At 42.3% G+C, this 26,025-nt stretch overlaps 1 protein-coding gene across 2 annotated transcripts in view; it reads right to left on the reverse strand.

The window, feature by feature from the left end:
• LOC124776370 (kelch-like protein 26) overlaps positions 1 to 3,123 on the reverse strand; it is a 305,806-nt gene extending 302,683 nt beyond the window's left edge. The window contains exon 1 of one of the 2 annotated variants that reach the window (XM_047251345.1): positions 2,950 to 3,123. The gene's annotated coding sequence lies outside the window, so the exon portion shown is untranslated. The remainder of the gene's footprint in view (positions 1 to 2,949) is intronic. The other variant, XM_047251329.1, reaches the window with a different exon arrangement.
• Between the last annotated feature and the right edge of the window lie 22,902 nt (positions 3,124 to 26,025).

Below are 26,025 nucleotides of genomic sequence, written 5' to 3' on the forward strand. Positions count from 1 at the left end.
TGCACGAGCTTAAACATAAACATAAGCTTAATATTCATGTTTCTGACTTTATGACTTTCAGAATGCATGCGCAATGTCAATAGTACAAGGTAACCGATATGTATTCGAAATCATGACAGCGTAATCTTAACAGGCGTTGTGAGGAATATTCGATATCACTCGTCAGCTTTGATCGGTGCCAATGTCAATGGCTGCTGTGACGCCACCTTTACGTGGGTCTTTTTATAATTTGGTTGTTAATTGGTGGAATCAACGAACGTTGTAGCAAAAATTGCTCATCGTAACGACTGAGGCAAACAATTCTATTTTTAAACTCATGCACGTAATTGCTCGTTTATCTTTAAATAATATGGCTTTATGTAACAATCTTTTCTATCAAGTTACCTTCCATGCAGAAGGCTATTGCACTCAGCGTCCTTTTTAAATTTTATTGGCAGATCTAGATTTCAACTAGAAACTAGCCATTCTAAATGCACTATCATTTTTGATCCATGCATGTAATGCCTGCTGGTCGGGCTTCATCCACAGTTCATTGAATTAGATCTGCCAATATAATTTAAAAAGTGCACTTGATAGCTGAAATGTATTATTTACAAATCTTTTATATTCTGTTATTGAAGTGCAATAGGGATCTTTTTTTTCTCAATTTTATTTCATCGAAAGGGCTTTACTTGTAACCAATACATTGTAAAAAATCAAAAAGGCACCTGAGAGATCATTGGTGAACTATCTGGAACGCGCCCCTGAAAAAATTTCTCAAGTGGAAAGTACGGTAGCCTAGAGAAATGTGACAAAGGCAACGTCATGTTAGCTATACTAGTGGGAATTTAATTACAGTCGCGTCAGAAAATTCTACATAACGACCTGCCTTTATACGTTAACAAATGTTTTGTTCTGCCCATCTTCTAGAATCTAATGTTAGAGCAGTCTGAAGCATGAGGAGGTTTGGATCCTCAGGTGTTCATTTCTTCACCATGGGGCCTGGTTCATTCTGTCTGGATCAAAGAACGAACCCTTCATGCATCTGTAAATACTCATCAATAAAATAAATATTACTGCATTATTTGATGACCAATTTTCTGAGTTTTGGAACTGAGATAATAGACAACGAATATTCCCATCAATCACAGTATTAAAACTGGCTTTTTAAGTTGTGTACAAGATACATATTACTGGTCAATTTTCATCCAAAAATCTACTAGTTCAGTATGACAGTAATAGGGCGTGGTCTGTCTTGAATCGTTTGTCACGGAGCTTTAATGTACATTTTAGAGCTAAGCGTTACTCAGGCTTCTTTGTATCTGGCATTACAGTACATCGCTGCTATGTGCATACGAACGGTATGCAAAAAAGAAAACTTTGCTGTAAGTAGCAATTAATTGATTAGCAACTAAATTGATTTCTTACCTGGCAGTGCTCCACATTAAATATTTAAAATGAAACTTTTTTCGGTATTTCAGGGCTGAATAAAAGGGCGCTTGAAACTCATTCGGCAATTGTTGGACTAGAGTGGTTAAAGACCAAAATAGAACACGGCGAAAAGAAGGGAGGAATTGACTGATGTAGCGAGTATCGCTCTACATGGCTCAAATTATGCCGTCCGGAGAACAGTTCAACTGCTGTTGTTTTGCAACATCGTAACATAACAGGCCACAAATATTAGAACGTAATTATGTCCAACGACTGTCTTCAACAATCGAACGCAGAAGCAAACAGATTTTTAAGTTTTATTCTCAAGATAAATTCTATGTATGAAGTTATCGGAAAGGGTATGTTGTGGCCCATGAGTGAAATGTAAACTGATAGTTCAGGTAGCTCTGCTTAATATGAAAATATTCACCAAACCAAACTTTTGGTTTCAAAGACATTTAGTATTTACTATAGTCAGTAATTACGTACTAATGCACCGGAGAGTGATTTTGCAGATTTAATTAAATCCGTGAAACCTAAATTAAATCTGGTTAATTTCTATTTGTTCGTCGCAATATTGTTACAGTGCAATACAATCAAGGAAGAGGCTACACGGAGACACGCCACACCGCAATGACCTAGCAATGCATTTTTCCTTCGTATTTCAGGGCTGATTTATTACACCCGTAGTTTACAGTAATTATTTTCTTTTGTATGGTGGTTCCGAACTCTCCCCCTACCGCGTGTTACAACTTAAACTGTAGCATTAAATTTCACTTTACCGCAACAACAAAAATCAAACGATAAGCCAATTGTTCCAGTTGCATAATATTTCAAATATTCAACGAGAAACAGCAGCACATATTTGTACGAGGTATCAACCGCGCTTTTAACGTTAATTCGATCGAACTATTTCTGAGGACAACTACCTTGTACAAGAAATGGCGCGCATTTCAAACAAGTTGCTTCTGTCATGCACTGTGCGTACACTGGAAAACGTTGTCGACGCTACACACAATTTCAGTCCAACACAAACAATATAAATAAATGCTCTAAAGTAATTTTATACGACTCGTTGAGTGTTACGTGTTAGGTCACCGATGTCGGTTACGCCCCCTCATCTGCGGTATGGTCCGCGAAACGATTTACAGCAGGCGTGGCAACAAAACCACCTACGATGAAAAAAATCTAATTTCGTACTTTTGAGCAGAGCAGGTTCTATATCAGCACGACATGGAAATGGTAAATTAGACATTTTAATATTTCCGGTAACTAAACACTACCGATTTTCCTAGAAACACAAAAAGTAACAAGTAAGTAACTAAACCAATGTACATAAAGCATATATGTTAAGCTGCAACGAAATAAATTCTCGTAGCACCTCACATCAGATCTGAATTCGTAATTTTACTACGACATAAGAGACTAAAATATGAGTTGTACAACACACTTTCTGCAACGTGTTCCTTGTCTCTGTGTTATGCCGGTAATTATAAAATCAACAAGCCAGGGTACATAATAATTAAATAAGCAACTTACCTGTGTTATGTGCAATGGAGGGTTGACAATAACGTTACACGAGGCACAATGTACAGTCTTGATGCCAATTTACCGAAAATCTTTCTTCCCATCACAATACACCAACCGGACAGCTTGCGCAGAAATGAGCAGCTGTTGCAGCACAAAAGTATGTGCACCAAAGATACATCTGCACTGGCTGTGACATGGCAGCCATCTTCTGTCGATTCCTGCGACATCTATCGGAAGTTTCAGTACTACGCTCAGATGGCAGCACAAGTTGGGATTGACATGGTTGCTAGAACGGACAAATGGTCACTCATTACATACGATAAATACAATTCACAAATTCTACCAAAAAGAAACCATGCGCCATACATACCTCTCGCAAATGTTCACAACGCAGTATTCCGACTTTAACGATTTGCACTGTTAGGCGTTCCACATAATTATATGATGAGATGTGAATAATATCGCTGTGACACGTGTTTCGGGTCAAAATATACATTCTTAACACAAAGTTGTTTAGCGACGTGATAATTATTCCAATGAACGGCTCAAATCTGTGTAATGCCCTTAAAGGGAGTAATTGTAGCTATCGAATATTAATTGTTATTGCCTTAAAATTTTTCAGCCTGATACTATCCTTATAAAGCAACAACAGATAGTTGCCTCCTATATTACTCATTACGCTGAAGCACTCTAAAACTCTTCGACAATCTTCTCGGCGTAGTATTTTAGAGCCGCTGATTGTTGATGCAGAGGTCCCTTTTCAATTTCCAGTGCCTGTTTAGGATTTTACTCGGATAGAAATGTCAATTGACAACGCCTGTGAGGTGTCATGACGAAGGATGAGAACTTTTTTGATTACACGTCCAGTGAAAATGAAACGTCAAGATAACACAGGAGCGACCAAAACCGATCGAGAAACAGCAAGTGTGTCTTCTGACTGGTGCAAACAGTAGACGAGCGTGAACAAAGCCATTCGGACATTCTGGTTCGCATTCTCTAGTGGTCGCTGCTGTTCGAATGGTTGTCAGTCTAGGGAAGCGCGAAGGGTGGTTCGCGTGCTTCCGCTTCGGTGCTTTCAGCACACGGAACTTTCGTTGCCCTTTTGCGCGATAACTTCCTTTATGAATGAGGTATCTTGCGTGAGCGGTTGCGTGGATAGAACAGAGTATTAAAGTGAACAACTACTTATTTTGCGAGCAAAACATGTAGTGCAATATTCCGTCTGTCTCGCCTCTGTGGAGTAGTAATATACTGGAATCTCTATGTTCAAATAGCAATAAATGTGGGTAACTAAAGTTTCCAAAACAAACTAAGTGCAGGTTTTAAGTATTTCACTAATAATTAATCCAAATATAAGAGTTCACTACTAAGGAGTTTGCACCAGACAAGGGTATAAGTAGGAGCTACTATAATACCACGTACCACAGAGAAGCTTTCCTTAAAATTGCAATGACCAACCTGACTTATTCCAAGAATAACTACCCTCTAACAGAATCAAAGCCGCAAGTATGCAATATGGAATTTCTGACAAGATAAGATTATATCGTTCCTTTCAGATTCAAGAGGAGAACAGAAGTGATTAATTTAGTACAGTGGTAATAATATATTTCATTAAATTTTAGCGATAGCAAATACAATACTGGCCATTAAAATTGCTACACCAAGAAGAAATGCACATGATAAACGGGCATTCATTGGACAAATATATTATTCTAGAACTGACACGTTATTACATTTTCACGCAATTTGGGTGCATAGATCCTGAGAAATAAGTACCCGGAACAACCACCTCTGACCGTAATAACGGCCTTGAATCAAACAGAGCTTGGATGGCGTCTACAGGTACAGCGGCCCATGCAGCTTCAACACGATATCACAGTTCATATAGAGTAGTGACTGGCTTATTGTGACGAGCCAGTTGCTCGGCCACCATTGACCAGACGTTTTCAGTTGGTGAGAGATCTGGAGAATGTGCTGGCCAGAGCAGCAGTCGAACATTTTCTGTATCCAGTAAGGGCCGTACAGGACCTGCAACATGCGGTCGTGCATTATCCTGCTGAAATGTAGGGTTTCGCAGGGATCGAATGAAGGGTAGAGCCACGGGTCGTAACACATCTGAAATGTAACGTCCACTGTTGAAAGTGCCGTCAATGCGAACAAGAGGTGACCGAGACGTGTAACCAATGGCATCCCATACCATCACGCCGGGTGATACGCCAGTATGGCGATGACGAATACACGCTTACAATGTGCGTTCACCCCGATGTCGCCAAACACGGATGCGACCATCAAGACGCTGTAAACAGAACCTGGATTCATCCGAAAAATGACGTTTTGTCATTCGTGCACCCAGGTTCGTCGTTGAGTACACCATCGCAGGCGCTCCTGTCTGTGATGCAGCGTCAAGGGTAACCGCTGCCATGATCTCCGAGTTGATAGTTCATGCTGCTGCAAACGACGTCGAACTGTTCGTGCAGATGGTTGTTGTCTTGCAAACGTCCCCACCTGTTGACTCAGGGATTGAGACGTGGCTGCACGATCCGTTACAGCCATGCGGATAAGATGCCTGTCATCTCGACTGCTAATGACACGAAGCCGTTGGGATCTAGCATCGCGTTCCGTATTACCTTCCTGAACCCACCGATTCCGTATTATGCTAACAGTCATTGGATCTCGACCAACGCAAGCAGCAATGTCGCTATATGATAAACCGCAATCACGATAGGCTACAATCCGACCTTTATCAAAGTCGGAAACGTGATGGTACTCATTTCTCCTCGTTACACGAGGCATCACAACAATGTTTCACCAGGGAACGCCGGTCAACTGCTGTTTGTGTATGAGAAATCGGTTGGAAACTTTTCCTTATGACAGCACGTTGTAGGTGTCGCCACCGGCGCCAACCTTGTGTGAATGCTCTGAAAAGCTAATCATTTGCATATCACAGCATCTTCTTCCTGTCGGTTAAATTTCGCGTATGTAGCACGTCATCTTCGTTGTGTAGCAATTTTAATGGCCAGTAGTGTAGTTAATACCAAGATCAAATTATACATTCCATGCAGTGATCACGGATTCCATGAGTAGTTCACGGCAAAGATCACCATGCCAGTGGCCAGTGCCTTAAGACAGCATAATGTATATAGCATTTCCATAATTGAATAAGATGCATTACGTTGAAATGTTGGTGGTAGAAGAATATAGATGTCCTAGGAGTTTTTGGGAAACCGAAGAGGCACAGCACAAGAAGGTTTAATGCTTGGCAGAAAACTGCCGAAGCGCTCAGAGGTACAGCTGGGGACGTCAGAAAAGCGATACATTCATTATTTGCTTCTATCAATCGGACAGACAAGCTTTTATATTTCCTTTTACTAAAAAGGACTACAACAAATTTCCTTCATAGTAAACTAATATGAATATGATATCTGTTTCGCTGACTGATGTAAAATTGAAAGATATCTACGATCTTATCATTCTGGTAGCTTTTGTTCAACCTATTTTTACATTACAGATGTACGGTTGTTGTTTTTAAAACTTTTGATGTAAATACGGAATAAGTAAAAAAAAAAAATTTCTGTGACCACGCTGTCTTCCCTCTAATATCTTAATATAGCACATTTTGTCCAGTGACGTATACGGCAGATTGCATGTATATTTTATGTTACTATATTGAATATATTTCTTTCGCCAGTCTTTTGATGGGTTCGATGCGGCTCGCCACGAATTCCTCACTCGTGTCAACCTCTTTGTCTCGGAGTAGCACTTGTGCCCAGAGTCCTCAATTATTTGTTGAATGCATTCCAATCTTCGTCTGCCTCTATAGTGTTTAGCCTATATAGCTCCCTATAGTAGCATGGGCGTTATTCCGTGATATCTTAACACATGTCGTATCGTCCTACCCATTCTTCTCGTCAATGTTTCCATATGTTGCTTTCTTCGCCGACTCTGCCGAGAATCTTCTCATTTATTGTGTTATCAGTCCGCCTAATTTTTACCATCCTTCTAAATCGCTTTGATTCTCTTCTTTTCCGGTTTCTTCCGTCTAGCATTTACTATCACACAATGCTTTGCTTTTCTTTATGCTTACTTTAATCAAATCTTTGAATTATTTCCCATATGTCACTACAGACCTCAGATCTTTGTTATGGCACCCACTGACAAGCGAAACAATTGCTAACGTAACTGTCTCCATTTGCTAAGAACCAGAATGTAAACGATAGAATTTCTTCAGATTACGTCGGTCGTCGTTAGAGCCATGCTCTTTAATTGCCGATGGACTTTAGAAACCCGCTCTTCCAAAAAGCGGGTCCAGAGCGATCCGGAAACAGCCACGGTGACCAGTAATGTTGGGTAAATTCTAAGTACTGTGGATAAATTCAGAAATAATTTGGAAATAGTTAGGAAATAAATAAACATTATCGGTGTGTTTGATAGAGTTGCGCAGTCGTCTAGGAAAACTGGTAAATGTTCTATTTAATTAAAGAGCTCGTTTTGATCAGTCTCAAAATCTCAGCCACTGTGGTGTTTTTTTCATATATTTCAACAGCACATTCTTCTTTTTTCTGAATCTAGCTTTTTATAGTCGTATGGAAAAACTAGTAGAAGCCAACCTCGGGTAAGATCAGTTTGGATCCGTAGAAATATTGGAACATGTGAGGCAATACTGACCTTACGACTTATCTTAGAAGAAAGATTAAGAAAAGGCAAACCTACGTTTGTAGCATTTGTAGGCTTAGAGAAAGCTTTTGTCAATGTTGAATGATATACTCTCTTTCAAATTCTAAAGGTGGCAAAGATAAAATACAGGAAGCGAAAGGCTATTTACAATTTGTACAGAAACCAGATGGCAGTTATAAGAGTCGAGGGGCATGAAAGGGAAGCAGTGGTTGGGAAGGGAGTGAGACAGGGTTGTAGCCTATCTCCGATGTTATTCAATCTGTATATTGAGCAAGCAGTGAAGGAAACAAAAGAAAAATTCGGAGTAAGTATTAAAATCCACAGAGAAGAAATAAAAACTTTGAGGTTTGCCGATGACATTGTAATTCTGTCAGAGACAGCAAAGGACTTTGAAGAGCAGTTGAACGGAATGGACAGTGTCTTGAAAGGAGGATATAAGATGAACATCAACAAAAGCAAAACGAGGATAATGGAATGCAGTCGAATTAAGTCAGGTGATGCTGAGGGAATTAGGTTAGGAAATGAGACACTTAAAGTAGTAAAGGAGTTTTGCTATTTGTGGAGCAAAATAACTGATGATGGTCGAAGTAGAGAAGATATAAAATGTAGACTGGCAATGGCAAGGAAAGTGTTTCTGAATAAGAGAAAGTTGTTAACATTGAGTATAAATTTATGTGTCAGGAAGTCGTTTCTGAAAGTATTTGTGTGGAGTGTAGCTACGTATGGAAGTGAAACGTGGACGATAAATAGTTTAGACAAGAAGAGAATAGAAGCTTTCGAAATGTGGTGCTACAGAAGAATCCTGAAGATTAGATGGGTATATCACGTAACTAACGAGGAGGTATTGAACAGAATTGGGGAGAAGAGGAGTTTGTGGCACAACTTGACTAGAAGAAGGGATCGGTTGGTAGGTCATGTTCTGAGGCATAAAGGAATCACCAATTTAGTATTGGAGGGCAGCGTGGAGGGTAAAAATCGTAGAGGGAGACCAAGAGATGAATACACTAAACAGATTCAAAAGGATGTAGGTTGCAGTAGGTACTGGGATATGAAGAAGCTTGCACAGGATAGGGTAGCGTGGAGAGCTGCATCAAACCAGTCTCAGGACTGAAGACCACAACAACATGCGTTTTGTGAATGGTGACAGTCGCGTTTTTCGTTTAAAAGTTTGAATCGTTCGACAGATTTTGTTACAGCCATCAGCAGAAAGCAATAGTAAAAATTTATTTTGAAAAATGTTTGTGCGTTTATTGTCTGCTCATTTGAAGCCTCATATATTAATTTCTCCTGTCCCGGGGAGGATACATACGGTACAGAATACGAGTATTACCAGCTTCTGAATTACCTGAGGGGGCTCAGTTAAACATATGAGTCACAACTGTTTAGAATCCTGTCATTCATTAAAAACATTTCTGTTGCCTATGTTTATACGTTAGGTAAAGTTCGAGTTCAAATTAATTCACTGCGCAACAGAATAGAAGGTCATTTTTTCTGAACACTGTAATTGTCTCCCACTGCGACGCGTAAGTTTGAAATTAGGTTCAATGGTGCTTACAACTTTCCTCTGTAACGGTGCAAAAGCGTGGTGCCATGTGAGTCACCTCCTGGCTAGGCGCCGTTTCAAACAGCGTACACAGTCCCTCTTACCCACATGTCACTTGTTCTTTCACAGGCAAAAATCGAGACACCCAACGCTGCAATCACGCAATTTTCTTATGTGTGGCCAAGGAAAACATTTCAGACTCACCGACACTCAGAATCGTCGTCGAAAGGCCTCGGGGAGTGGCATAAAGGGCGTCAGTGAAAGCATCGCTTTCCACGTGGCGTTGACGCCCACACGTTTCGCGGTTAAAAACGACAGATCGCAGTGCGATGAGCAACAGGAAGATATTCTTGACAACCTCTGACACTGCTGAAGCACTCGTAAGAAACTTCGACACCAATTCAACCTGGCTGCAGCTCTGGCGCCTGAGAGGAGCAAACCCCACCGAAGGAGCGTCGAAGATGTTGCCTACCTCTCAGGCGCTTGAGCAGCCGCCAGGCTGATTTGGCGTCGAAATTTCTGGATGTGCTCAACAAATGTGCATGGATGGCACTGAGGTTAAGCCGAACTAGGCCGTCGTAGAAGGATCCTTTGCCGTCTTATTCGCGAATATGTTAATGTCGCTCTCCCGCGTGATTACGCTACAGGAGGATGGAAAACAATGTAACGTTCTTTTAAAAAAAATGTGAAATAGAAAACTTCACGGTTATTTTGAATGAAGTATTAACTGTGGAATGGATACAGAACTCCAATTGTCGTGTTACATGTTGTAAGTGCAAGTGGTGTGCTTACTCTATGTTATTGTTGGCAAAATTTTACGAATCGATTGGGCAATGCAACTCCCAGTACCAGTTGTGAGCGTGTGGGTGCTATTCTGTCATTCTGCGCAACGGATTAATCTGAGATGTATCCTTTACCCTGTGGCTCCTGCAAGATGCAATTTCCACCCACACACTATTACAGAAGTCAGGAGTCAGACAGACGCTCCTAACGTTCTAAAGAGAAATGCCTGAAAAACTTTCAGCAATAAATATCTTCTGGAGTCGTCCGCTGTAAGGAAATGACACAAAAATTCACCAAATTTCTTACATAACTAGTGGGATACTTGGGTACTGGAGTAGTGCTAGTTAGTGTAAGAAAAACATGAAACTAACGAAAATTATTATTTATTTTGCAAAAATTCTCAGAAATCACAATGGCACTTTTAGTTATGAACTGAACAAATTATTTCCGGGTTCTTTTCGGAATGTGAAGTTACTTCTTAAGGATAGGATTCGCTAATGAAATTTCTATATGAAGTTTAAGATTGTTATTGACTTGGTAGAATGGCTGAGAGCCGCACCTAGTCAACTGAATAATTATCTGTTAGAATGTTCCTAGGTACGGTCCAGGCTGTCACGTGTGAAATGCAGTGAAGTGTACTGTTGTGGAGGAAATATGGGGCTCGCAAGAGCTTTAGCGCACAATACTGTAAGCTGCAATGACTGCTGTCTGCGCCACTCGCTGCTGACAAATAAGATAACTCTCGTTCTATCTGGATTGACCTTCTCGAATCAAACTCTCCCTACGCCTCGATGAAGTCAAGGACTCCTGTTCGCCCCTAGTCTAACTATTGGCGTGGTACACGGGTCAGATAACCAGTCCATCCTCTCCACGCCAGACGTGAAGGGGTATATCTTTTGGTCTCTTCCATTACTCCTTCAGCTCAAGGTGTCAGGAATATCGTATGCCAGTCAGCATTGCTCTTCTAAAACGGGAGAATGACGTTTCGTTTAAGGCGACCAATCCGGAAATCTGTAGCATCGGCGTTTGGCGATTGCTGTCTCCCTGTGAAAATCTCTGAAACTGCATGCTATATTTGTAAAGAATGCGTAGGCTGGGCGCTCCCACACAATATAGCGGAATTTGCTTTTAAGCCGAACACGGGGTCGTTCTTCCTTTCACTCGGGCAAACGCTGTCCACTCCATGGGCAGTCGAGGTTGACTCGTCCTCTGAAGGGACTGGCCTCCCGGCGTGCGGTCTGCCTCTCTCGAACTAAAAGCTCCTGTAACCGTAGTGTCTGGAATGTATGTGTGTACGCCAGCCTCGAGTATTTCAACCCCGGTGCGCACTTGTTATTTGCGTATCGTTTACATGAATTCATACAACATTGACTTGGGTTCGAATGAACCGTCTTGATGTGCGGAACATGATTGTGAGGGCAAAATATGTAAGCAATGAAGGTCAGGAGACCACGACATCTTACACAATACAGAAATACAGTCAATGCAAAATACATTCAGCCACTTAGGCACTGAATCATCTGGCTCTGTTGAAAACTGATAACTCTGGTCCCTGTGCACATAACAAATAAATTAAATTGTCTTACCTCTAAAGCAGCAACGATGGAACGCAATATATTCTGGTCTCTCACAAAAATTATGAATGCTAGCTACAGGCTCAGCAGTGTTCAATGCTAGCCATAATACTTGAAATGCACATGAAATTCATTTGGCTGATAAACGAGAACAGCCGACCGTTGTGGCCGAGTGGTTCTAGGCGCTTCAGTCTGGAACCGTGCGACCGCTAAGGTCGCATGTTCGAATCCTGCCTCGGGCAGGGATGTGTGTGATGTCCTTAGGTTAGTTCGGCTTAAGTAGTTATGAGTTCTAGGGGACTGATGACCTCTAATGTTAAGTCCCATAGTGCTCAGAACCATTTGAACCAAATTTGAAACGAGAACATTTAAGAAAACACAACTTCTTTTAAAAATATAGACCTGGACTGGGAGGCGGTACTAATTATGGTAAATTACTAGCACTCAGTTGTTTTTTAGCAAAATTATTTAGCAAGTTAAGTTTGCCTTTTAAAAAAATCTGACAATTGAAGTGACGTTACTCAGATTTGATTCACAAACAATGAGATTTAAACAGCAAGTATCATCTTAGTTCATTAATCCAACATAAATACAAATAATCAAATTACCCATAGCTCTGTTAACAAATCTTAAAAGCATTACAAAAATGAAATATCTAACTAGTCTTTTTTTTTTTTTCAAAACAGTTTACTTATATTCTGGGGTTACTCAACAATTACAAATTATCAGCCAACTCATCCATAGTAGCGCGCTGGCAAAAACAGAAATCATAATTATTTAACACGTTGACCTTGGTTGCATGAAGACTTCTGCTTCCGTGTTCAACAATATTGACATACCTACATTAATCTAACTCTTGGTGGCTTCACACAGCACCACAGAAACTTCCTACTCCATCGTCTTTCCCTCACAGACAGTTACCTACAACTGAGAGACCAGCGCTCTCTTATCTTTGGCTTGCGGTCGCGCACAGTCAGCGATCCACACTATCGAGTCTATCAGAGACATTCATAGTTTATAGTATCTTAGTTTCATTTTAATTTATTAGTATTCTTATCTTATTCTGGAGCGACATACAAGTGTGCCCCTGTATACTCCTTTCAGCAAGAGGGTTGAAACCGAGCGAGGTGGCGCAGTGGCTAGCACACTGGACTCGCATTCGGGAGTCCGCGTCCGGCCATCCTGATTTAGGTTTTCCGTGATTTCCCTAAATCACTCCAGGCAAATGCCGGGATTGTTCCTTTGAAAGGGCACGGCCGACTTCTTTCTCCGTCCTTCCCTAACCCGATGAGACTGATGACCTCGCTGTTTGGTCTCTTCCCCCAAACCAACCAATCAACCAACCAAGAGGGTTGAAAAAGCATAAGTACCATTTGCTGCTTCGGATCACGTTCAGATTTCGTTGAATGATTTGGAACGGTCCTTAGTAGTTCCATACCGAACGCGAGAACGAAAACTGAGGTCTCGCTGAACTGCAAATGGATGCTATCACGTCTTCGGGGACGCAGCCCTACAGTGTCCTTAGAGAAGGGCTGAAACGTCAGCAGTGTCAAAGGTTGACAAGAACATCTTCCTGTTGCTCCTCACGTTGCGAACTGTCGTTTTAAACAGCGAAATGTGTGAGAATCAGCGCCCCAGGGAAAGGGGTGGTTTCATTATCACCCTTTACGCCACCCTCGGAGACCTTCTTGTGTCGATTGTGAGCGGCGGTGTGTCTGAAACGTTTTCCTCGGACACCCTTAAAAAAACCGCATGATTTCAGTGCTGGGCGTCGCGGTTGTTACCTCCATCTCAGAGACGTCAAAAGAAAGAAACGTGAGTGTGAGCGCCCGTGACGACCTTCTCATACTGTGACAAATCCGTGTTGACGTTGGGCAGAATTGTGATATCATTAACCCACCTTACACCTTACATGAACTTCCGAGCTGTGACCTTTTCCTCGCATATGTCCACAGTTTGCTGTCTGAAACATCGCCGGAAACCGAGGGTGACGTCGCAGGACACCACGCTTTTGCGCCGCTATAGAAGAAGTTTGTCGGCTTCTCTGAGACAAATTTCAAACTTACGCGTCATAATGAGAGACAATTACAGGATTTCTAAAAAGTGATCCTTCCATTCTGTTACTCAGTGCATCAATTTGTACTCAACGTTACCGACCAGCGAACTCCAAGAATCGCAGACAAGGCTTCATCCTATGTAGTTCTGAAACCTCCGGAGTGTCTTATGAGTATATTTCGTTGCGGACTAGTGTCGAGGTCCGGTGTGCCCACCAGTCTGTGGATGAGTTTTAAGGCGGTTTTCCGTCTACCTCGGCGAATGCGGGCTGGTTCCCCTTATTCCGCCTCAGTTACACTATGTCGGCGATGGCTACAAAAATTTGAAAATTTGTGGTAAGGTCTTATGGGACCAAACTGCTTAGGTCATCGGTCCCTAAGCTTACACGCTACTTAACCTAACTTAAACTAACTTACGCGAATGACAACACACACACACACCCATGCCCGCGGGAGGACTCGAGCCTCCGACGGTGGGAGCCGCACGGACCATGACAAGGCGCCTAAGACCGTTCGGCTCACATCTGGTGTGAGACGTTCCCGGAGGGAGGGGGGGGGTGGGGAGGAGAGGGTCCACTGGGGGCCGAACCGCACAATAACCCTGGGTTCGGTGTGGGGTGGCGGTGGGGTGACTGGACTGCTGTAGCCTGTTTGTGGGGTTGTGAACCACTGAGGGCTACGGCGGGGACGAAGCCTCTCCATCGTTTCTAGGTCCCCAGTTCCGTGCAATACAATACAATATTTCGTTGTGCTTCACTCCTGACTGTTGCATTTCCCATTGCAAATAATAACGACGCGTGACTGATTTCCACGGAGACGAACGTCTGCGACGGTACAATGGAACAGCTCACCATACAAATAAACTGGGAAGAAACCAACTCGTGTGCACCACATCAGTTCAGCGAACCATTCTACGCATGGATTACACAGCAATTGTGTTTGCATCTGCGATAACGACTGTGCATCTCTTGTATTTCCTCGATAGCGCACGTTTCTCGATTGGTGGCGGTCAGCTTTACCATTGCTAATTTATTTATTGCTTATTTAGCCTGGCTGGATTAGGGCATCAAGGTCCCCTCTTACGCCTGACCAGGACCAACATATGCAAAAAGTATTACATTACAATCACAATAATTACAATTTGCGTTGTAAATAATAAAAATAATAATTGACAATAACAATAATAATAGTAATGGTAAAACTAATAATAATGATAAAATAATGGAGGAATTAAGAATGATATTGATTAGCTATTAACATGACAATCTCAATTATAAGAACTTTATTAATAATAAATAATAATTGATAATAACAATAGCTTCCCCCATGAACCATGGACCTTGCCGTTGGTGGGGAGGCTTGCGTGCCTCAGCGATACAGATGGCCGTACCGTAGGTGCAACCACAACGGAGGGGTATCTGTTGAGAGGTCAGACAAACATGTGGTTCCTGAAGAGGGGCAGCAGCCTTTTCAGTAGTTGCAGGGGCAACAGTCTGGATGATTGACTGATCTGGCCTTGTAACATTAACCAAAACGGCCTTGCTGTGCTGGTACTGCGAACGGCTGAAAGCAAGGGGAAACTACAGCCGTAATTTTTCCCGAGGACATGCAGCTTTACTGTATGGTTAAATGATGATGGCGTCCTCTTGGGTAAAATATTCCGGAGGTAAAATAGTCCCCCATTCGGATCTCCGGGCGGGGACTACTCAAGAGGACGTCGTTATCAAGAGAAAGAAAACTGGCATTCTACGGATCGGAGCGTGGAATGTCAGATCCCTTAATCGGACAGGTCGCTTAGAAAATTTAAAAAGGGAAATGGATAGGTTAAAGTTAGACATAGTGGGAATTAGTGAAGTTCGGTGGCAGGAGGAACAAGATTTTTGGTCAGGTGATTACAGGGTTATAAATACAAAATCAAATAGGGGTAATGCAGGAGTAGGTTTAATAATGAACAAAAAAATAGGAGTGCGGGTTAGCTACTACAAACAGCATAGTGAACGCATTATTGTGGCCAAGATAGACACAAAGCCCATGCCTACTACAGTAGTACAAGTTTATATGCCAACTAGCTCTGCAGATGATGAAGAAATTGATGAAATGTATGACGAGATAAAAGAAATTATTCAGGTAGTGAAGGGAGACGAAAATTTAATAGTCATGGGTGACTGGAATTCGTCAGTAGGAAAAGGGAGAGAAGGAAACATAGTAGGTGAATATGGATTGGGGGGAAGAAATGAAAGAGGAAGCCGCCTTGTAGAGTTTTGCACAGAGCATAACTTAATCATAGCTAACACTTGGTTCAAGAATCATAAAAGAAGGTTGTATACCTGGAAGAATCCTAGAGATACTAATAGGTATCAGATAGATTATATAATGGCAAGACAGAGATTTAGGAACCAGGTTTTAAATTGTAAGACATTTCCAGGGGCAGATGTGGATTCTGACCACAATCTATTGGTTATGAACTGCAGATTGAAACTGAAGAAACTGCAAAAAGGTGGGAATTTAAGGAGATGGGACCTGGATAAACTGAAAGAACGAGAGGTTGTAGAGAGTTTCAGGGAGAGCGTAAGGGAACAATTGACAGGTATGGGGGAAAGAAATACAGTAGAAGAAGAATGGGTAGCTCTGAGGGATGAAGTAGTGAAGGCAGCAGAGGATCAAGTAGGTAAAAAGACGAGGGCTAGTAGAAATCCTTGGGTAACAGAAGAAATATTGAATTTAATTGATGAAAGGAGAAAATATAAAAATGCAGTAAATGAAGCAGGCAAAAGGGAATACAAACGTCTCAAAAATGAGATCGACAGGAAGTGCAAAATGGCTAAGCAGGGATGGCTAGAGGACAAATGTAAGGATGTAGAGGATTGTCTCACTAGGGGTAAGATAGATAGTGCCTACAGGAAAATTAAAGAGACCTTTGGAGATAAGAGAACCACTTGTATGAATATCAAGAGCTCAGATGGCAACCCAGTTCTAAGCAAAGAAGGGAAGGCGGAAAGGTGGAAGGAGTATATAGAGGGTTTATACAAGGGCGATGTACTTGAGGACAATATTATGGAAATGGAAGAGGATGTAGATGAAGATGAAATGGGAGATAAGATACTGCGTGAAGAGTTTGACAGAGCACTGAAAGACCTGAGTCGAAACAAGGCCCCGGGAGTAGACAACATTCCATTAGAACTACTGATGGCCCTGGGAGAGCCAGTCATGACAAAACTCTACCATCTGGTGAGCAAGATGTATGAGACAGGCGAAATACCCACAGACTTCAAGAAGAATATAATAATTCCAATACCAAAGAAAGCAGGTGTTGACAGATGTGAAAATTACCGAACTATCAGTTTAATAAGTCACAGCTGCAAAATACTAACGCGAATTCTTTATAGACGAATTGAAAAACTGGTAGAAGCGGACCTCGGGGAAGATCAGTTTGGATTCCGTAGAAACGTTGGAACACGTGAGGCAATACTAACCTTACGACTTATCTTAGAAGAAAGATTAAGAAAAGGCAAACCTACGTTTCTAGCATTTGTAGACTTAGAGAAAGCTTTTGACAACGTTAACTGGAATACTCTCTTTCAAATTCTGAAGGTGGCAGGGGTAAAATACAGGGAGCGAAAGGCTATTTACAATTTGTACAGAAACCAGATGGCAGTTATAAGAGTCGAGGGGCATGAAAGGGAAGCAGTGGTTGGGAAAGGAGTGAGACAGGGTTGTAGCCTCTCCCCGATGTTATTCAATCTGTATATTGAGCAAGCAGTAAAGGAAACAAAAGAAAAATTTGGAGTAGGTATTAAAATTCATGGAGAAGAAGTAAAAACTTTGAGGTTCGCCGATGACATTGTAATTCTGTCAGAGACAGCAAAGGACTTGGAAGAGCAGTTGAACGGAATGGACAATGTCTTGAAAGGAGGATATAAGATGAACATCAACAAAAGCAAAACGAGGATAATGGAATGTAGTCAAATTAAATCGGGTGATGCTGAGGGGATTAGATTAGGAAATGAGACACTTAAAGTAGTAAAGGAGTTTTGCTATTTAGGGAGTAAAATAACTGATGATGGTCGAAGTAGAGAGGATATAAAATGTAGACTGGCAATGGCAAGGAAATCGTTTCTGAAGAAGAGAAATTTGTTAACATCTAGTATAGATTTAAGTGTCAGGAAGTCGTTTCTGAAAGTATTTGTATGGAGTGTAGCCATGTATGGAAGTGAAACATGGACGGTAACCAGTTTGGACAAGAAGAGAATAGAAGCTTTCGAAATGTGGTGCTACAGAAGAATGCTGAAGATAAGGTGGGTAGATCACGTAACTAATGAGGAGGTATTGAATAGGATTGGGGAGAAGAGAAGTTTGTGGCACAACTTGACCAGAAGAAGGGATCGGTTGGTAGGACATGTTTTGAGGCATCAAGGGATCACAAATTTAGCATTGGAGGGCAGCGTGGAGGGTAAAAATCGTAGAGGGAGACCAAGAGATCAATACACTAAGCAGATTCAGAAGGATGTAGGTTGCAGTAGGTACTGGGAGATGAAGAAGCTTGCACAGGATAGAGTAGCATGGAGAGCTGCATCAAACCAGTCTCAGGACTGAAGACCACAACAACAACAACAATAACAATAGAACGCTAATCCATACATATTGTAAGAAGGTATGTATGTATGTATGTATGTATGCATGCGAGTGTGTGTGTGTGTGTGTGTGTGTGTGTGTGTGTGTGTGTGTGTGTGTGTTCGTGTGTGTGTTTCACATCCCCACCTAAATCATTGGACGGATTTCAATCAAATTTGGTACACTACACCTTACTGTCAGGAAATTTGGAAATTTGTGGTAAGGTCTTATGGGACCAAACTGCTGAGGTCATCGGTCCCTAAGCTTACACACTACCTATCTAACTTTAACTAACTTACGCTTAGGACAACACACACACCCATGCCCAAGGGAGGACTCGAACCTCCGACGGGGGTAGCCGCACGGACCGTGACAAGACGCCCCGCGCGGCCTTACTGTCAGGCGATAAGCGCTATAGGGCTAAGAACCGCCTACCTATCAAAGTCGTGGGGATGAGGCTGGGCTGGGAGTGGGCGTGAACGCACAGCTGTAAATAAATAGCTGGGGCAACGCCGGGTTTCTCCGCTAGTAATAATAAAATAATGGAAGCATTAAGAATGATACTGATTAGTTTAGCATATCTGAAGCTTTTTTTTAAACTGACGATGACTGTTAGGTAGAAGCGGATTTCAATAGAGAACTCTGTAGACAAGGGGGGCGGGGGGTGGGGGGCGGGGATGAGGGAAAGCTGGTGCTGCAGGCAGGACTGACCAGAGTGAGCTGCAGACAAGTATATGGGGAAGATAGCTGTCTGATAAAAAAGTGGGCCATTAGCTGTTGTTTGAACTTTGAAAGAACTAATTTTCTCTAATACTTTGAGGAAGATTTTTGCAAAGGGGGGTTCCTGATCCAGGAAAGAATTTAAGTCACTTGCCTGAATTCGTAGGACGGATACGCGTCTGGATGATCGGGGGATAAACGTATCACAACAATTCTTTTAAGAAAGAGAAGACAAAACAAAGAATGACACATACATATACACCCTCACACACCCACACAAAACACGCTGAGAAAACGCACACGTTACGAATGTATGGTTAAGGGGCGATTGGTAACGCCTTGGGAGTCGGCAATTCGCGGTGCAGATATGCTGTGCAGTGTTGCGTCGTGTTTTGCTCAGGCGGGAGCGATTATTACCCAAGTGGCGATGAAAAAGAAAAAAAAATTATGTGTCTAAAAAGTCCGACAAATGAATTAACACGTAACTGCTGACATCTTTTAAAATGTGCATGTGCATGGATACAAGCCCATATAGTTGAGCTCCATAAGCTGATGTAGTTTCGCATTTGCGTCAGAAACGAAAACGGAGTGTTCCGTTTGGTTGTCAACAAGTGCGAAGGATGCTGGCACAAAATCGACTATTAGCTTTGACATTAATACCACAGTAACTAAGGGGTATGAATGACAGCGTTAACTCCATCAAAGAGGATGAGTTTAGCAAGTGGAAAACCTAGTCCCATGCCACTAAAGTAGCCCAGTGACTGGAAGATGATACGCCTGGAACCTGCTAGAAATTTCTTTCAAGCTTGCCGTTGGACAGCCATCGTGTTCACAGGGAGTGAGATTCCAAAAACAGCTGTCAGTGACTGTGTCCAGCAGGAGTATTTTATTTGCCACAATATTTAATACTGGTAATGTGCATCGTCAAATGTAGTGGTGGCAAATGAAATGAAATGGTCGTAGGGCATTACTGGCCTGGAGACCCCATTTGGGGTTACTCGGCTGCGTAATACAAGTCTTTATTCGAGACTATTTCGACGACTTGCACGCCGATGATGATAAAGTTATGATGAGGACAACATAACGTCCTATCCCAGAACGGATAAAATCTCTCACGTGTCAAGGAATCGAAACTAGGATCTCCGTCTAGAGGCATCAACGCTAAATGCTAGACTGTGAATTGTGGACACTGACAGCAAATGAGGTCGTGTTACTCAATCTTGTACAATTCCAGACTAGAAGATGATAGCCAGTCGTTGCTAGTAATGAAAGACGAGCCTGACGTATGGATAGCCATCACTCCAGACACGGCTCCTGCAGAGGGTGAAAACGTCTTCATGGTTGAAAGACACCTCGGCTGTGGACAATACAAACAGTAGGAAGCTCGAGTCAATACTGCTCTGAATGATCCATTGTGAGAACTACACTCTGGGCTTCATAACATTTGACGCCATTGCTTTGCATATTTGTTTGTGATTAAGACGTAACTGCTGCTGCACCAGTCTCCTCCGCATCATATTCCTCGAAGGATGAGTTTCAAGATCAAGTTGACCAGCTCTTAGGGATGGATCTTCTCCCACACGATCCAACGCTATCTCCTCAAATACTGCTGTCGTAACAATTCTTTGTAGACAACTTTGGCCGCCTGTCACAGATGCTCGTATCTCTTACGTCAGTAAATTTCTTCCGATTAGCATGACACTTTTTACGAAATCTTTCTTCCTGCATTCGTTCTGCTTTCTGGGCCCTTCATACTACCCCACAATACTTCAAACGCATGTCTGCCAGTCCCTGTCCGCACCTTCCTCGACAACCACAAACGGCTATACATACTGAGTTCTCCACAGGAGACTCACAGAACATGACAATAATACCGAGGAAGGAAACACTTACTTACGTTAATTTACACACAGACATGTTATCCTTGTTATTATAAAAGTAGACAGACGGCTGTTTATTGTTCTTCAAGATAGCGCCACTGACGTCATTGTGGCCTTGGGTTGTTTGTTATAAGACAAAACATGTCTCTCACATGTATTGCTCTTTCGTGACGCCTTATCGACTGAATTATTTGCTTCCAACCACGGATTTCACATTATTTAGGTTTCTGAACCATGCACGTAATTTTGACCTTAATGATTTAGGACCCTTGAGTACGAATCCCTCGTACAGTACATCACAAAACTAAATTCACAGTTTATTGCGATATTATTCAGAGATGAAAACAGGCTAACGTGGAGAGCTGTATCTAACCAGTTTTGAGACTGAAGATCACAACAAGAACAAGTTCATCGGACTAAAAACTTGTTGCCCTTCTCCATTAATGAGCATACTGCTTGCTTTGGAGAGCTGTAACAGAAGTAGAAGTGGTAAGAGGCGGTAATATGACCCTCCACTGCAGACGTAGTTCTTGGATGTGAAATGGTTTGATTGTAAGTGTTAGTCAGCTATACGAAATCACTACAGTAACACAATTCGATGTGGAGATGTGACAAAAGTCAGCAAGTAGCAAGAGTTGTAAAACTACTGTAGTTTACTGTAGACTATCATAAGTAAAGGTAGATTACGTTAGTTTTCCTAGTAGCTTTGGTCAGTTAAGGTCGTACCCGCATTGCTTGCATGTTAGGAGTGTAGCATAGCTATCAGGCATTATTACCTCGTAACGTTTGCTTTCTTTATGTATGCTATCAGTTTTTTACTAAGTTCCCCCAAAAATCGGAAGCGGTAAACCGTCTAGAAACTGAGTGAGAATATATAAAGGGCTGCATAATGTCTAGAACATTTTTTTGCTACAGATTTACCGACTGTTTGTTACTTTAAAAAAAAACAGTATTTATCGCAAATAGAACTTTTCTACGTTTAATTCTGGTTTTATTAGAGAACTGTTGATTTGTGAGGTGAAGTCAGAGGGATGTTGTAGTAAAAATAAAGAAAACATTACAGATTTATCATACAGCGCTAGAAAATGCAATTTCCTCAACAAAAAGGTAAAATAAGCAACTGCAGAACGAAAATATCACAAACATCGCTTCAATATTTCGTCGAACGTCAATAAAAAATGTTTCTGTGATTCATAAGAAAACTTCCACAAATACACTACTGACCATTAAAATTGCTACACCACGAAGATGACGTGCTACAGACGCGAAATTTAACCGACAGGAAGAAGATGCTGTGATATGCAAATGATTAGCTTTTCAGAGCATTCACACAAGGTTGGCGCCGGTGGTGACACCTACAACGTGCTGACATGAGGAAAGTTTCCAACCGATTTCTCATACACAAACAGCAGTTGACCGACGTTGCCTCGTGAAACGTTGTTGTGATGCCTCGTGTAAGGAGAAGAAATGAGTACTATCACGTTTCCGACTTTGACAAAGGTCGGATTGTAACCTATCGCGATTGCGGTTTATCGTATCGCGACATTGCTGCTCGCGTTGGTCGAGATCCAATGACTGTTAGCAGAATTTGAAATCGGTGGGTTCAGGAGGGTAATGCGGAACGCCGTGCTGGATCCCAACGACCTCGTATCACTAGCAGTCGAGATGACAGGTATCTTATCCGCATGGCTGTAACGGATCGTGCAGTCACGTCTCAATCCCTGACCCAACAGATGGGGACGTTTGCAAGACAACAACCATCTGCACGAACAGTTCGACGACGTTTGCAGCAGGATGGACTAGCAGCTCGGAGACCATGGCTGCAGTTACCCTTGACGCTGCATCACAGACAGGAGCGCCTGCGATGGTGTACTCAACGACGAACCTGAGTGCAAGAATGGCAAAACGTCATTTATTCGGATGAATGCAGGATCTGTTTACATCATCATGATGATCGCATCCGTGTTTGGCGACATCGGGGTGAACGCACATTGGAAGCGTGTATTCGTCATCGCCATACTGGCGTATCACCCGGCGTGATGGTATGGGGTGCCATTGTTTACACGTCTCGGTCACCTCTTGTTCGCATTGACGGCACTTTGACAGTGGACGTTACGTTTCGGATGTGTTACGACCCGTGGCTCTACCCTTCATTCGATCCCTGCGAAACCCTACATTTCAGCAGGATAATGCACGACCGCATGTTGCAGGTCCTGTACGGGCCTTTCTGGTTACAGAAAATGTTCGACTGCTGCCCTGGCCTGCACATTCTCCAGATCTCTCACCAACTGAAGGCGTCTGGTCAATGGTGGCCGAGCATCTGGCTTGTCACAATACGCCAGTCACTACTCTTGTTGAACTGTGGTATCGTGTTGAAGCTGCATGGGCCGCTGTACCTGTAGACGCCATCCAAGTTCTGTTTGACTCAATGCCCAGGCGTATCAAGGCCGTTATTACGGCCAGAGATGGTTGTCCTGGGTACTGATTTCTCAGGATTTATGCACCCAAATTGCGTGAAAATGTAATAACATGTCAGTTCTAGTATAATGTATTTGTCCAATGAATACCCTTTTATCATCTGCATTTCTTCTTGGTGTAGTAATTTTAATGCCCAGTAGTGTATTAAAAATAACAGGAAACCTATGCCTCTGGTAATGTTGAAGAACTTTCTGTTGAGTACAAATAACAACAACAATCATATATTTTTTTGGTCAGAACATGTAAGCTGTACTTACATAATAAGTGATTGCTTCGATAACATAAAAGCGCAGAAGTTACACGATCAGCTAATCGTTATCAACTATAAAATAAAATTTATGTTCTGCAAGGTTACAAAATATGGAACGGACTAACACTGAATCATATGCAGTTCTAACTATGTGCAAAATAAACAAAAATAATAAAATAAAAAAAGACAAGTTGAGGTCGTCGGCCCGCACTTTCTGGCTTACACATTCATTTATGTTTCTTCCTCTACCAATTCTACCAATACCACCGCACTCCTACCATTCACGTCATTTATGTGGTGTATCAAAACTATCGAACCGTAGTTTTGGTAGAGCGCTACTATAAAAGGATCTATCGTGTCTGGACATGTCCTAGACCATGCCGAAAATGAAGTTGCTCAATTTATTGCTGTATCAACTAGTACATTTCAATGTGTTTACAAGGAATGTTGCACCATTCGCGGGCATGTAACACAGCCTGAGAACAGTGCTCGTAAAAAGATCAGGGATGGAGGCGAGTGCCACGCCTTGTAAATGACAATCTATTTCAAACCTGACAAGATTGCTGCTGTCGCTGAAGGCAGGTCAGTCGCAACCTGCTCCCGAGCGAAATTAGACGGGGAACTGCAGGCAGTGGACTTTAGGACTCGAATATCTCGCGAAAGGTTATTAGTCACTGTGGCACACAATGCTGCTTGTGTTCATTAGAACAAACGGCACAGTGGAAATAGCTGACTCGATGAGTGTAGTGTGGTCCGACGAGTCACCGTTAAGTCTGTTTCCAAATCACACCTCGGCAAGAGCAGTGACACAACTAATGCTGGACATGAGATAGATCGACTTAAGGAATTCCACAAAACTTGTATTGAAATAGTATAAGCGTCCTTGAAATTTCAAGACAGTAATTTTGGCAGCAAATTCAATTGTACGCTGACGGAAAAATAATCCCAATACAAAAAAAAGTAGGGTAACGATATTTTGGGAATACCTTCGTCCAGGTAAGCTATTTAAGAGATTAACGTTGCAAAATTACAGATTAACGTAAACGTGAGATAAGCCATTGTAAAAGGGGAATGCTGGTACATTAATAACCGGTGTTATCCTGTTGGGAAACAACCCTCCGAATGCTGTTCATGAATGGAGCGCAACAGGTCGACTCACTAGACTGACGTACAAATTTGCAGTTTGGGTGCGTGGGATAGTCCCGAGAGTGGTCCTGCTGTCATGAGAAATCTCACCTCAGACCATAACGCTAGTTGTAGGTGTAGTGTACCTAGGGCGTTGACAAGTTGGTTGGAAGCGCTCACCTAACCTCCCTCTCGCCAACACACGGCCATCAGCGGTACCGAGGCGGAACCAGCTTTCATTAGAAAACGCAACAGACCTCCACTTCACCCTCCAGCGAGTTTTTGCCTGACATCACTGAAGTCGCAAGTGGCGGTGTATAACAAATGCTCAACATGTCGGCTGTCATCAGCAAATTCTGTAGTCGATGGACAATGATGCGAACAGCACTGTACAGCATATCAGTAGTCATGGTGAGAAATTACTGTCGGATGTCGTTTATTAGTATCTACAGGATTGAGATCTGGGGCGCTGGGAGGGAAAACATTACAGGAATGGCGGCTCGGCTCAGCACGCTTTCCCCCACCCCCTTTCCGCCCCTCCCCCAGGGGATGTGCCGCAAGAGATCTTTCACACGTGTAGCAGTATGAGGTGGAGTGCTATGTAGCACCTTCCAGTAGGTTTTTTTAGTCAGGCTAAGGATGAGCAGCAGCTCATTTTTTTACGATTCTCACGCGCCGTCACTGACATGTTGCTGTCTAGCGCTATGTGTTGGCCAGTTTTGGACTTGTTTTTGGCTTCTGTAAAACTCCGTGTCATTCTAGGCATGTGTGTCAGTTTTTATTTCTTTACATTACTCGGTGAATTAATGCATTTTCAAATTTTAACAGACTTTTGGGTCACCATGTATACATTTCTATACACATGCACTCAATCTTAAATTCATAGCTCTTGCTCCAGGTTTGAAAAACAGTCAGAAGCTCCTGCAGAAAAATCGTGAAACTCCCATTACATAATACTGCTCCCACCAGCTTGCATCCGTGGCTCGCGGTCTTTCATTGCAAATTTGAACGTTTCCATCCCTAATAGTTTAGCAATGGTCCACATCTGCTCCGATGACTTCTGATACGATCAAATATGCACAAATGTCGTCGGGGTAAATGAAAATCTGTTGGTCACTCCCACGGAGTTTTAATTAGATGGTGGTGCTTCATGGAAAACTCCTGTTGCCATTGATGATTCCTTTACATGCTGAAGTTACTGTCCTGCACGCTGAATGCTGTGTTCCACGTTGGTTTCCTAGACCTCAGTCGCTGGGGTTCTGATAATGAAATTTCTGAATGAATTACTAACTCTGGGTTGTTTCACATTGTCAGCGCATTCAGCAATGTCTGTGATTTTCTTATGGATGATGGTGAAATGTTAGGAAGGACTAGTGGCCAGCGCGTGTTTGTG

This window comes from Schistocerca piceifrons, chromosome 1 (assembly GCF_021461385.2).
Source record: "Schistocerca piceifrons isolate TAMUIC-IGC-003096 chromosome 1, iqSchPice1.1, whole genome shotgun sequence".
Lineage (NCBI taxonomy): Eukaryota > Metazoa > Arthropoda > Insecta > Orthoptera > Acrididae > Schistocerca > Schistocerca piceifrons.